Here is a 9,247-nt window from a genome sequence, read left to right on the forward strand (position 1 = left end):
TTACTTTAAATCTGTGCAAATACCATCATCTTTTTTGGATAAGAAAATCTCCATTAATACAGCTTAGAACTCAACGCTAGAAAACGCTAATGGCTTTATTTTTGTTATTTACTTAGGTTGCACTTTCTGTGAACAGTAAGATAATTTTTTAAAAGGTGATTGTAAGTCATATTTTGTACAGCGTTTTACTCAATTATTCGCTCTGTTCTGGATTTGTACTATACTGCCATTAGATCTTACAATAATGTTCTACTCTGCAAATTTTTAAGGTTCAAATAAAGTTTAATTGTTTGCAAACTGTTATGATGCTAATAATTCAACAGCCTGCTGTGTTACTAATGAAATTACTTTGTTATGATTAATTTGGAAAATAGTGTGTTGATTGTAGTAATTAAGCACAACAAGGTGAAGTAAATGATTCTAATGCCATCTGGCCTCCAGACTGAATGAAGAAATGAAATGGGGCTGTCATTTGAATTTATTCAGAGAAGTAAGGGTAATACAAATGCTTTTTATAGCAGAGGCACCCAGATAAAATCCTGCCACTCTAGTATTTTTTCTATGTACTTCTACATACAGATAACTGGTTCCTATATTTTTCCAGCATCTAGTTAGGATATATATACCTCTTTGTGCATACTGCTACTAATTATATGTACTGATGGTAGCGTATGCACCGGTTCTTCCATCGCAGGTCTGTATGGATGACATTTAGAGAAGTGATATGCATTGGCTCGCCTTTTGCTCCGCTATTAATGATGCAAACTTTCTTTGGCTGGAATTAAGCTGAATGTGAATGCTGGTTAAGATCCCATTCTATATTCAAATCTAAATGCATAAACTTTGTTCTTTCTGGTTCTGCAGTCTGAGTATGACATGGCATCAGAAGGACCGTAAAGAATAACCCTTTAGAACCTGATCCCAAGGCTGTTGGAACTGAGAAGCTATTGAATTCACTTGCTTCTGCATCGAGCTCTCAGAACAGTAACTCAAAAACGGGTGGTACAAAGTACCTTTTGCTGAATGCTCTTTGCCCTCTTTCTGAAAGAGATGCAGTTATTTCCATAAGCTGAACTGCACCAAAGAAAGGCACTGAGTTCTCTATAGCCAAATGATAGAAATCCATTTTTCTATATCAGGTAAAGCAAAAAGGAGTTGTGGCTGTAGATCCGAGTCCTGGCTCGATCAAGTTCACTGGGATCTGTGGGAAAGCTGTAAAATATTAAAACATGTTATGAAAGTACCAGGTTGATGACAGTGGCATCTTTGGCTGCATGAGCCATTTGATGTTTCTCTCATCTCTCTTCCTCAAGTTGATGAAGACTTCCTTAGTGGGAATAAGCGTACACATGGAAATCTTATAAACAACTTTCCACTTTACATAGCACAATGTACCAATAAAACGTGAGACCTTCACTTAGCAGGGTTTCTCTGGAGCTGGCACTTCTCAGAGAAGTGTCTGCTTAATTCTATCTTTATTTAGAAAAAAATGTCCGTGAAGAGTGCTCTGCCAAATCTGCATCTCTGTTTTAGCGTTTGTTTCCTGCCCAGCATCTCGTGTCTTACTGTGAGGAACCTGCACCAACCAACTTCAAACTATGGACTTAAAACTGTGGATTAAAGCTGGGTGTAAGCACAGTATTTCATGATTCTGGGATGAAATTGTGATTTGGCCAGTCTGTCCTTGCTACAGGAAGAAGTAAAGGGAGGCCAAGATGGTGGCAAGACGTGCGGGTCAAAGGGATGTTGCTTTTCTTATCCAACTGTGTTATGCCAAGAATATATGTATATATTTTCCCTTTAAATTCTAAAGTGGATCAGGCAGTGATAAGCCATGAATTGTTCTATCATAGCCTTTTGTAGATTTGTTTAGGAGTGATTTTGTAATGGGATCTAGACAATTCTGTTTCTGCTGCCAGGAATTTTCCTTACTCCAAACTACCACACGGGGAAATTCATAGGGAGCTGAGTTCACAGCAAAGTAGAGGAAAAACCTCTGCACCTCAAAGCTGTGCCAACATGAGTCAAATTTAAAACTGGAAATATCAGCTTCTTCCCAGCCTTTTGGGAGGACCAAGTAATTTATTTAACAGGAAAAAGTTAAAAATCCAAGGTGTTGTCTTGTAGCAATGTGTGGGCCAATAAACAGTGCAGGCAGTCTGGGAAGAAGAGCTGCTGGTAGATGAGGAGGCAGATAGTTTCAAATGGCACTAAACCCTCATCTATCTCTTAATTTTCTGCTGTAACAAACTAACGTGTTTGAGCTTTTCTCCTAAAGCAGCTTCAGTGTCTCGCAACCCGTAGCACAAACTTCCTTTCACCCTCTCTTGTAGAGCAAGTGCTACTCCATGAAGATATTTGATAACTAATGAGCATTTTACAGCAAGACTGTAAAGTTTATGCTGCGAGATGAAAAAAAAATATTTCTGTGTTCAGTCACAGTGGGAGGATTTGTGTTGACAGAATAGAATTACCAGTTTGGCCACTTCCAGTCTGCCATAATTGCTTGCATATTTGTAAATAGTGCCATGGGATTTTTAACGGCCACAGGCAATCAGGATTTTGGTTTTACACCTCGTGCTACAAGACAGGGTACCATACCACAGAACTGAGCCCCGTGCAGAACTGCCTGGGTTAAAGGAAAAAAGTATTACACAGAATCATTATCAATCTTTCAAATGCCAGCAGTGTGGAAGAGTGCCTTGGCAGTCTCCCACCCAAGAGCTGACGTGGCCCGATGCTGCTTTTTAATAGTCAAATCTAATAGGGTCAGCATGAGATGAGCAGAGCGCAGACAGTCTGACAGGCGTGGGGAACTCAGTTTATTCATTGGCGGTCTTCAGCCTCTGAGACTTATTTCAGGTTGGAAGGGAAAAGATGAAATCTGCAAACGGTCGTGTGGCATGAGGGAAGCAGAGGGACCTTCCTCGTTTTCTGCTGCTCTCATCTGAGAGGACTGCCATTCTTCCCTTATATTTAAATTAAAAGCAGCCAGGCATGAATGCACATGTATGTGTGGGCAGGAGCGGATTTTATTATATGGAGTCACTTACAATCATGTTTTGATGCTGGTTTCTCCTTTCTAAAAGGTGCTTATGTCTGCATGCTCATCATAGCTGGGCTACCTTTACTATAAAAAAATGATATTCCTAGCTTTTAAAAAATTCTATTTCCAGTTGCTTAAAGGCTCTATTCTAGTAACTTCTCCCATCCTACACTTCCCACTGGGATAGTACTCTTAGTGCATTATGTCAGGTGCCTCATAAAACTCTGTCTTTTGTGACACTTTTTTTTGGTCTGTACCAATAAAATACTCCAGTCTCATTTTTTGCAACATCCTTTCCTCCTATTTTCAAGCTAATTTTGGACTTAGTTTTAAGGTATTAGACGCAATCAAAGGGGGGTGGGGGCAGGTAATTATGCATCTAAGTTCCTATAACTTAACAAAAAAGCAGGCAATCCCCATTGCCAACTATGAGAACTGTTTCGGAAGGTCTAGAAACTAACCAGCTTCCTATCTATTCATTCTTTTCTGCTTTTGAGACTGGCACATTATAGATGATGTGGGTACGTAACCACTTCAAGACCGAGGTTATCTGTTCAGCTACTTACTGTCTTCAAGGTCACCTGTAGGTAATTATTGACTTGTGACCAGCATTGCACCACTTTGAAGGCAGCGTCCAGGAAACAAGCGTCTTCTCTCTGGGCTTTGTAAATTTTCAGAAGGTGAGTGAAACTTCAAAATGCAGAGGTGTCATCCAAAATAATCTCTCTCACTAAGCCATGTTTATGACTTGCACTTCTGTAAGTACTCTGTCTTCACTGTACTGCTGCATCCATTTACTTATACAAAATCGCGAAGATGAGAACATCTATCATGGCATATTTCAGAAACGTCAGATTTTTACAGAACTGGGTCAAATTGATGTTTCAGGTGTATTGTAAGGAAATGCCTGCTTGAGAGTATGAACCTGCATCTGTACTTACGGTGGTCTGTGTCAGATTTAGGCAAGTGGTGGAGAATGGAGACCTGCATGGCTGGCCCTTTGCTGAAAACGGATGTTCACTGATCTATGTTCAATATTATCTTGGGCCCTCCAGCTGCAGCGTTGCTACTGAACATCTTAAATAAATTCAGTGAGCTAGCAATTTATGCAGGTGTTTGTCCATCAGATGTGGATCGGGGTTTTGAATTATAGCCTGATCTGACAGCACAACATATGAAGCTGTGATGTGATACGTTTCTGTTTACATGTCCTCAGACAAGCTGATGATGCCGAGAAGCGTATGTGGACCACAAAGGGATTTCATCATGCTCATTTCATTAAATTGTAAAGATAATGTATTTTAATGTAATTCTTGTTTGCACAGGCTCCTTGATGTTACCCCTGTTATGAAGGCCTTAATACAACAGGCTTAGATGTCATAACATTTGAAACAGGGGAGTATGTGTTACGGTAATTCAGTCTAAAACTGACCAGAGTGTCTCATAGGGATCGTTGAACAGGGTCCTGGCCAGCTACTGAGAGCATATTTATTTCATTTGGTAAACAGTGTTTGATTATGAATTAATTGTCATAATTCAGGCAATTATTTCAATAATTTTATCTAGTTAAGAGTAACAGTAGACATACTGTTTGCTAAATGTATTAACTGAAATTACAGTAGCTATTCAGACTACATTAATCATAATACTTATTAGAGTCTGCCCTTCCTATGTCTGTGGGCTCTTGGAATGTTCTGCTTCTCCTAAGTATTGTCATTTCTGCTGGTATTACGGAAAAAAACCTGAAATGTGAGCAGTTGTCAATGATACAAACGTCTTTTGTCTTTTCCACTGTCTGCTTCTTGAAAACAGAGACAGTTCTGCATGTACAGTCTGAAACAAGGGAATTTAGCCATGTGATTCCCCTTTAACCTCAATGAAAGTTATGCAGGTAATTCTTAATTTGAGGGCATAGTATTAACTCCTTATCAACAACAGTAAGCATTCAGTCACATAGTTCCCTTGGCTTTGTTGGAAGTGCTCCAAAAACTTCTTTCTTACGTAAAATACAGGATTTAAAATCAAGTTTCTAGCATGCGAAGTTAATTTTCCTGATGTAAGGGATACCTCTAACCACGAGTTAGCCACCTGGATATAGGATGCCAATTTGTCTATGCAATATTTCTTTATGTTCAAAATTGCTCTGCACCCAGCACTTAACAAATACGGGGAGTGCTGTAAGCACAAAGTGGATGGCTCTGGTGCTTCTGATCCCCAGCTGCCCAAAGAAGATCTCCTTGAGACAGTTCTTGTAACCAGATGGAAGCGGTTTACATGCTGCTTGTTTCGAATTCCCGGTTCACACACTGATGGTCTGCAGACTCTGGACTGAGGTCTGATTTATTACGCCGGGATTAATGGGGACTGACTCTTCTGAAAACATGGCAGATAGCCAGCTCTATGCTACTGTAGTGAAAAGTTGTGTTTGACCCCGTCTGTTTCATTGGCCTCTCCCTTTCCCTACCAAATCTAAATTGTGTAGGGGCAGATATTATTACTGCCTGCAGCAGCCTTTGTTATAGACAGCTGTCAGTGGCAGGTGAATGCTTTGGCTGTGCCTGTATCCTTCCAGCCAAGAAGTAAGTGTGTAATAATGAGGATATATCTCGTTATATGGGTATACTGACACAGAATTATAACGTCTGTATGTGGGCCGCTGACAGTCCCCATGTCTCCCGGTATATTCTATTTTCTCTAGGCCAAGTTTATTGCTCTCATAATTGAGTCCAATCCTGAGGCCTTAATGGAGTTGCCCATTCTGAAAGTAGCAGGAAATACAGCTCCTGTGGAGCCAGGAGCCTGCACAGTGTCTGCTCCAATCTGCCCGGGGTGTAATTCCACCCCCTCCCGATGAAGGGTGGGTGACACAGGGCATAGCTTTAGAAGAAACTCTGAATCGGTCATTTTTATCATTTGCTCCATCTCACGTTAGGAATGCTTGAGTGACCTTTTGCTTGCAGTAAAGCAAAGTTTGCTTTATGGGATCATAAAGCCCCTAGTTTGCTAAATGGGATCATGTTAATCATTGGATGACACCAAGAAATAACAGGCTTACATTTTTCTCAGGTAGAGGCAGATTGGGCAGAAGGTGAATCTTTCTGGTGGTGGGGGCTTGGTTGCCTGGGGAGCTTCTGCAGTTTCCATTTCTGGAGGATTTGGAGAACCTGCTAGTAGTGACTTACCCATGGTGATCCCTGCCTTGGGGTTGGGACATGTGCTAAATGACCTCCTAAGATCTGTTCCGGGCCAGTTTTCTGCAATTCTGCAAGTCAGCAGTGAGCTGACACTGTTCTGAAATGGCAGAATAAATACAAGTCCAGTCTTAGTTTTATTTTGCCTGGTATACTAAAAATGCTGCTGCTCTGTGGGTTCATGTGTTCCTTATCCCCTTGCAACTTCACAGGCTCCAAGCAGGAGCAGGGATCACTATTTCCTGCCCAACAAGCATGTTAGTTCCTTACATCAGTAATTAATTTGGCCCGCAATTAATATATTTAAAAAAAATAATAAAAGGCTTCTTTCAAGTATCGTACACCTTGCTTTGCTTTGCCTCCAAGCATGCTTGGCTGTGCCAGATATTAAACCAGTTTTGAGTGTGTGCAACATTATGTTGATTCTAATTGCTGTGGAAAGCATTTCACTCATGCATTTTTAAGCAAAATAGCTACAACTTCCAGTTGAAGCTATTTATTCACTTCAGGTAGTTAAATTTTAGTTACCACTGCGGTGTCTAAATGTCTTGGGAAATAGAGAAAAATAGTCTTCAGTCTTGTCTGTTGTTTCTTTCCCCTCTTAGAACAGAAAGGGATTTTTCCAGAGTCCGCTCAAGTAAATAGAAATGTTCTCATCCTTATAATAGGCTTTGGATCAGGTCCACCTGTAAAGATAGTCCTCTTCCCCGCTCCCCCCTCCCTTGATTGAATGTATGACGTATATTTAATCCTGGCAGTATTCTTTATCTCTGTGAGAAGTCCTTTTAATTCTCTGTAAGAAAGTGTTCTATGATGTGGCTACCTGATTTTATTGAAACTCACATGTCAGGAAAAAAAATTATTGCCTTCCCTGTCAAAACTGACAGTAATTACGAGGCCAAATATATAGCTGTGATTGACTTGTAAAACTAAATCTGTAATATTTCAAGTTTGTAAGTTGACTTGTGCAGCTTTCAGGAAATACAACCCAGTATTTTCTTTGCAAACTGACATCTCTTTAGCCATTTCTTTTATTGTCTTTGCTTTTATTTGTGAGGCCAGGGAGTAGACAGCATGTATATAGAATGTGCTGGATGGCATTTAACAAGTCTGCTTCTGGGGAAAAATAGCTGAACGGCAGCGAAGGGAAAGTCGGGAAGGTTTAAGCACATGGTTCCTTTTATGTGCTCCTCTTTATGCATAATCTTTCAGCAATAAATACTGCATATTGATTACTTAATTGTAATGGAAACATACTTGGACAGGAGCAACGTTATAGCCTATTTACTGCCTTAATTTTTAAAGAGTTTTTAAATTTTAAAATGGATATTGCACCAAATGCAGTGCTGTGCTCTTCTGTGCAGAACTTGGTGTAGAAGGACTTTCTCATCAAGGCTGCATTACTGAGGGCTCTTTCTGCTTCAGCTGCCTTCCTTTCTGTTACCTTTGTAAAACCAGAAAAATCTGTAATTGGTGTTTAGCCTCTCTTAGCATGTGTGAAATTCACTTCAGATCAAACAAATGGCTTTAGATTGATTAGTGAAAAAGCTCCCAAATAGGGTTCTGTAAAGAATTTAGATTTATCCAGACTACACATAAAAGTTTTGCTTGTTTATTTGCCTAAAAAAATGAAACGTGCAGGAGTTTCCTGTTAATAATGAACATTTCTGAGGACTTGTAGCAAAAAGTGATCCTTCTTTGGCTGGGGGAGAAAAAGGCACCTACACATCAAATAAATGTGTAAACCAAATGCTGGCTTGAAGACTTCCTAAAGGTGAACTAACAGCATTTCCTGAAAAAAGAAGTAAATAGAGGAAGATATATCTTAAATATCACGTAGTCATTTAGCTGGAGTGCAAAAAATAAAGTGTTGAAGCAGTATATATTCACAGCCACAAAAAAGCACTTGGAAGTGGCACCCACAGTGTTTCATATTGTTTCAAATGTACAACACCAGATTATTTTGGAATGGAAAAGATGAAGTTTCCTTCACAGGAGAAAGTATTCTGCGTTTTAATTCATCATTTCTAGGCTGTTGGGTATTTGGATGATATTGCTGTTAGTCTTTAAATATTTTTTTTCTCTCTTTCTTTCTTTTTTGAAATTTTAAATCCAAACCAGCGAAGCAAAGCCCGGGAAGTAGTAATTTCTTTGAATCTTAATGCAGTCTGTCGTCTTAATGAGCCTACTGCACTGCCCTGAAAACAGCCCTTTACAAATAAACATGCTGGAAGTGATTTAGCAACAATGTCCAGACTGTGTAAACATCTAATTATTACAATAAAATTGTCAATAAATATACATTACTGCTCCCTTTTCAAACGTTAACCAACTTTCTCTTTGCTTGATAAAAAGGTATAAATTGTATTTTTATGTCTCGGTTGGTTTTGTTTTCATTACCCTGCTTGCTGCTCTCCAGACAAAAGAACGCAGCCTAATGTCTGAGTTATCCCTGGATGGTGAAAACTCCTACAGTTGTTTATTAACATAAAGTGCGAGGTTTCCTTTCACAGCAAAATGAACTTGGAGCTTTCACAATCTGATGTTAAGTCACGGCATCTTCCCCGTCCTCCCCCCCACTCCCCCAGATTTAAAAAAAAAAAAAAAAAAAAAAAAAGAAAGGTCTATAAACCCCATTACTGCAGTTGCTGTGGCTGTGGGATAGGCACACGATTAAAACCCACTTATTAGAGGGAGGAAAGGACGTAATGCAGGAAAGGACATAATGCTGCATTAGGACTCAGAGAGAAGATAGGAAGCCGAGGTGATTTCCTCAAAAATATGAAGTTGTTCTTCCCGAATTACGGCGGCGTCTTGACCATAAATGTGGCATCAGCTCCCCCCACCTCCCCATACGTAGCCCCTTTTCTCATTTCTTATATAACTGGAACATTAACATTAGAAAAGCAGAGTGATATTGAATCCTAATGAGGTCTGGCCTATATGCTCCGGCAGGAGAAGAATGAGGATAATTCATTTGTATGCTGCGAAGCGTTCACAACTCCATGAG

At 39.8% G+C, this 9,247-nt stretch overlaps 1 long non-coding RNA gene across 1 annotated transcript in view; it reads left to right on the top strand.

The window, feature by feature from the left end:
* Positions 1 to 3,664: 3,664 nt before the first annotated feature.
* Positions 3,665 to 9,247, top strand: part of LOC121086093 — a 67,216-nt gene continuing 61,633 nt past the window's right edge. The window contains exon 1 of the long non-coding RNA XR_005827280.1: positions 3,665 to 3,726. This is a non-coding gene — a long non-coding RNA (uncharacterized LOC121086093). The remainder of the gene's footprint in view (positions 3,727 to 9,247) is intronic.

This window comes from Falco naumanni, chromosome 4, assembly GCF_017639655.2.
Source record: "Falco naumanni isolate bFalNau1 chromosome 4, bFalNau1.pat, whole genome shotgun sequence".
Lineage (NCBI taxonomy): Eukaryota > Metazoa > Chordata > Aves > Falconiformes > Falconidae > Falco > Falco naumanni.